Below are 5,730 nucleotides of genomic sequence, written 5' to 3'. Positions count from 1 at the left end.
TGTTCATTTCAAAGTGGTTGTGGGTTTTCTACGCCCAATGTTTTCAGAGCCATAATGATTTTGTAAGTTTAATTTACAACCAAGCCATGAGATGGGCATCCTCATTGCACTGATGAGAAAAAGGAAGAGTTACGGAGGCTGTCTGAGTTAGGGTTTTACTGCTGCGAACAGACACCATGACCAAGGCAAGTCTTATAAAGGACAATATTTAATTGGGGCTGGCTTACAGGTTCAGAGGTTCAGTCCATTATCATCAAGGTGGGAGCGTCTCAGTATCCAGGCAGGCATGGCGCAGGAGGAGTTCAGTTCTATAGCTTCATCCAAGGAAGCTAGGAACAGACCGAGAATCCTCAGTCAGCTAGGAGGAAGATCTCCAATCCCACTCCCACAGTAACACACTTCCTCCGACAAGGCCACACCTTCTAATAGTCCACTCCCTAGGCCAAACATATGCAAACAGAGACCATCTTGCTCAAGATCAAAAAGCTAGGTAGAGCTACTGCCTGGATTTGAACCCTGGATTCAGAGCCCGGTGCTCCTTCCTAGCTGAGCTGTGGAGTCCTAATTATGTTGCTCTCATTGGCAACCCTCCTTTCAGGTCCTTTGTCACACAGGAACCCCCCTTGTTCTATTTCCTAGGTGCTGTGAATGTGGCAGGGACAATGGCAATAGTGATTGCAGTTGACTCTCGGATCTCTGAGGATTCTGTTTCTCTCCTGCCGTGTTTCTCAGTGAGGCTTCCCAAGGGCAGCAATATGCAGCACGTTCTTCCTAGGCTGTTTGGTGCTAGCATTTGTGATGGTTTGAATAGAAATGGCCCTAGTACACTTGAATGCTTGGCTCATGGGGAGTGGCACTCTTAGAGAAGGTGTGGCCTTGTTGAAGAAAGTGTGTCACTGTGGGGGCAGGTTTTGAGGTCTCTTATATACTCAGGCTACTCCCAGTGTGGAACTCAGTCTCTTTCTGTGGCCTTTAGATCAAACTCTCAGCTTCTTCTCCATCACCAAGTCTGCCTAGAGCTACCATGCTTCCCACCATGATGATCATGGACTGAGCCTCTGAACTCTAAGCCAGCCCCAGTTAAATGTTGTCCTTTAGAAGAGTTGCTTCAGTTATAGTACCTCTTCACAGCAATGGAAACCCTAAGACAGCCTTTCATACTGGGGAAAATGCAATAGTTAATGGAGGCCAGCCTGACAAATGAGCAAGGAGAATTGTACGTTAGACCTGCACCACGTGATTTCCGCGGCCTCAGACTTTATCTTTAGGCCCACAGACCAAGTCCTAATAAACACCATTGTTTTTCTTTTTACAACAGAAATTCCAACGTGCGTCCTATTGTGGTAAGTATCATAGCTGACACCCTTCCTAATTAGCATTACATTTTAAGCACTTTTAAAATGCCCCATTATGCATTTGTCCAATAGTCCCTGGCAGTCCTGATGTGTAATTGCCGTTATGGATTACCTGGTGATGTCATTAAATAGCTAGAGAGACTGAAGCATGTGTCATGGCAATTAGGAAAATGATCAACTATGTCTGGCTGGCAGAAAGGGGAACGGGGTGGTAGTTTTGTTTTGGAACTGCGGCAAAAACATGGCTAGAAGTAAGTAATCACGGCAACTGTGGAGAATTTGGCCCAGTAGCATGGGGTTTGGGGAACTGTGCCCTGTTTCTGTCAGCGTTCTCAGCTGACTGTGCCTGCCAGGTACTCCTAGAATGTTCCAAGGGGGCAAGGGGCCCAGCACACAGAGAAGTGTAGCCGGGGTGCCCCTCATCTGCTCCCTAGGAAGACACCTCCAAATCAGAATAACTCTCCCCAACCTTGCAATCTATTAGGACTCTGCTCAACATTTTATATGGAATGTTTTTTTGTTTTCTTTCTAGAAACAAGAATGGCTGCCTCATAAGGAACCACCCAAAGTTGCCCAGTATTCTCAGAAAGACCACACGAACTGGCCACGGTCTCCAGCAGTTCTCGTCTGCTGGAGAATTGTCAGCGTGTAAGAAGAGCAGGGAACAAGACACGTTCTCTGAAGGAGCATGGTGTAGCTTTGGAATTTTGTGTGTTAGAGAAGCTGTAATGCTCTACTCCTAGCTGGAAAGATTTTAGCTTGCTGAAGGCTTCTGAAACACACGAGCACTTGTGATCTCCTCAGCAGGACGGCTGGCTATATGCTCCTGGCTTCTGCTCTCCAGCCTTTGGAGGGCTTCTGACAGAGGCCGAGGAACCCAATGTGCCTCACACTTGAGGCTCAAGCAGGGTCAAGAGATTGGCTCTGCTCTACTCAGAACAGCGGTAAAGAGACTTGGAGCCAAAGTCCGTGCAGTGAGACAAATACCCCAATGCCACAGAGCTGACACCCAGAATCTCACAGTGTAAAGTTACAGGGTCAGCTGAATGTCACAGTTGCTTAGCAGTTCTGCCTGGAGACCTCAGCTAGGTTCTCAAGAGAGCTGGTAGTTATTTCTTTCTTTTTTTTAACTACAGAGCATGTTAGAATCCCTTTGTCATCTTACTACATAGACAGCCCCGATTCCCTTTAAAGAGCCAATCTTGAAGTAGACTTATTGCTTATCTTTCTTTTTGTTTCTTTCCTTTTGTTTTGTTTTATAGTTTTTGAGACATGGTCTTACTATGTAGCCCTGGCTAACCTGGAATTCACTATATAGCCCAGGCTAGCTTCAAACTCACAGAGAGCCTCTGTCTCCCCAGTGCTACCTTGCCAGTAAGTCTTATTAGTTCAATAAATATAACCTTGACCTGGGTTCCAGGGATCAACCCCAGGTCACTAAGCTTAGATCATTCTTTACGTGTGGATCATCTCACCAGCCCTGGGCTTTACATTTTCTTCTTAATAATTATTTCTTTGGTTTGTGTATGGGATGCTTTGCCAGATGAGTCCCCGATGCTTACGGAGAACGGAAGATGGTGTCAGATCAGCTGAGACAGAGTCACAGATAGTTATGAGCCATCATGAGGGCTCTGGGAATTGAACCAGGGTTCTTGTGGTGGTTTGAATATGCTTGACCCAGGGAATGGCACTATTTGGAGGTATGGTCTTGTTGGAGTAGGTGTGGCCTTGTTGGAGGAAGTTGGATGACCACCAGGAGCAGCAGCAGCAGCAGCAATGGAGTGGAGTCAAACTGTAGAGGGCAGAGCTGGAGAATTCACTCACCCAAGCCCTTTGAAGGAGTCCAGAAGATCTTGTTCCAGACATTGGAACAAGAAGCTGTAAAGTTGAAGTTGTCTTGGAGACCCCAAGATGTTAGAGATGTCAGAGCTGTGGGATATCTGCTGAGGGAAGCTGCTACCTAGGGGTGGAAACAGCCCAAGAGGGCACAGTCTGTTGCTGCTGAATGCCAGATTGGTCCACAGTAGTCAACAAGGATAAAAGGAATTAGAGATCTGAAGAGCGCTCTGATGTCAGGCATGGAGATGTGGAGTTTGGGGTTTGCCCAGCCGGTTTTCTGTTTTGCTTCCCTCCAGTATTTCCTCACCAAGGCATTTTGGAGTGGTAATGTTTATCCCACATGATATTGGAGGTATGCGATCTACTTTTTTATTTTGATTTTTTTTTAAGGGATTACATTTAAGAGTAGTCTCAGAAGAGACTTTGAACGTTGGACTTTCAACATTGTTGAGACCGTTATAGACTATGGGACTTTTTAAGTTGGACTAATGTATTTTGCATTATGCTATGGCTCAGAATAACTCTGGTGGACTCATGGGTTTAAACAAGCCTATGGGGGCCAGGGAACAGAACGTGGTGGTTTGAATATGCTTGGCCCAGGGGAATGGCACTATTAGGAGGTACGGCTTTGTTGGAGTAGATATGACCTTGTTGGAGAAAGTGTGTCTTTGTGGAAATGGGCTTTGAGACCCTCACCCTAGCTGCCTGAAGCCAGTCTGCTTTTGGCTTCCTTTGGATGAAGATATAGAAGTCTCAGCTCTTCCAGCACACGATGCCTGCCTGGATGCCACCATGCGCCCATCTTGATGATGATGGAGAACCTCTGAACCTGTAAGCCAGCCCCAATGAAATGTTTGCCTTTATTAGAGTTGCCTTGGTCATGGTGTCTCTCCCCAGCAATAAAATTCCAACGAAGACAGTCCTCTGAGCAACGGGTGATCTTAATTGCTCAGTCACCCATCCAGACCTTGGTCCTGTGCTTTAGTGTATATGGGTCAGGCTGAGGACGTAGCTCAGTGGTAGGACACTCGTCTGGTATATCCAGAGCCTAGGTTTGATTCCCTAACACTACAGTGGGCAGGGGAGCGTGTGTGTGTGTGTGTGTGTGTGTGTGTGTGTGTGTGTGTGTGTGTGTGTATTGGACTTAGAAATACATCACAGAACATCTGGAATATACATGTACTTAAAACTCGATCCAGGACTGGGTAACTGGGGAGATGTCTGGCTCTGAGGGTAGGAATTTCTGCTGTGTAAACAAGAGAACCTGAGTTGAATCCCCAGCATCCACATCAGAGCTGAGTGTGGCTGTATACGCCTGTCTTCCTAGGACTGGGGGTCGGGGCGGGTGAATTGTGGGATCTCGCTGGCTGGCCAGGCTGGCTGAAACAGCAAGTTTATGGTTCAGTGAGAGACTTTGTCTCTAAAACAGAGATAGAAGAAGATACTCGATGTCTTCCTTTGGTCTCTGCATATGCATGTCCATGCACACACACACGCCTGCTCACGTACATGCACCACACACACACACACACACACACACACACACACTAAAAGAAAATAATGTTTCAAAATTGATTCAATAAATAATGGGACTGATTGGTAAGGTTGCTGAAGGATTACAGGGAAACAAAACAACAAACCTGACATCCACAAGGCACTCTGCCTGTTTTTTTTTTTTTTTTTTTTCAATAAATAATTCATCCTGAATATTAGCTCTCCAGGAAGCATTTCCATTTTTCAGTGGGGAAAACTAACTTTTAAAACCTTTTTATTGATGGCATTATGCATCTCCTGATAGAAGCATGAAAATAACCTATGTGTTTTGGTTATTGCCCCAAATAAAACGTCTGCAGTGTTGAGTCTCTAGACACTTCTGGTCACCAACAGCACCTCTGAGCACACCTGAGCATGTTAAACAGTACACGGAAATGCAAACAGCAAACCCAGAATGTGGGCAGCCACAGGACTTAAAACATAGTTTCTCTGGAGACAGTTGGAAAAACAGGAAAACCCACTGTAATCAGTCTCCTAGAAATCTGTCACCTGTCTGCATTTATCACATGTGCCCAATCTTATTTTTTATAGCCCTCCATTTCCAAGCCCCTGCCTGCCCTATCACCCTGTGCACAAACATTTCCATGCGCACTTTTAAAAGACTCTGAAACCAACGTAGACCCATCCTCCTACTCAGATTAACAAGAATTCCTCAATGTCAATCCTAAGCAAATCATTTTTGTGTGCTCTCTTTCTCTCTCTCTTTTTCCTTCCTTCTTATCTTTTCTTCGTTTCTTCTCTTTTCTTTCTTTCTTTTTTCTCTTGGAGACAAGGTTTCTCTGTGTAGCCTAGCCTGGCTATCTTAGACCACTATGTAGATCAGGTTGACCTTGAACTCCGGGAGATCCTTCTGCTTCTGCCTCCAGAGTACTGGGTGTGTCACCAGCCTGGCTATCTCTTCTGTTCTAGTTACATTGTATTTAGTTGCTTTGTGTCTAGTTCCAGATCCAATGTGTTCTTGGAATTTATTTGTTGAAGACAC

The sequence above is a fragment of the Rattus rattus genome, chromosome 6 (genome assembly GCF_011064425.1).
Source record: "Rattus rattus isolate New Zealand chromosome 6, Rrattus_CSIRO_v1, whole genome shotgun sequence".
Classification (NCBI taxonomy): domain Eukaryota; kingdom Metazoa; phylum Chordata; class Mammalia; order Rodentia; family Muridae; genus Rattus; species Rattus rattus.
The sequence above is the reverse complement of the archived record's forward strand: the minus strand, read 5'-3'. Positions refer to the sequence as shown.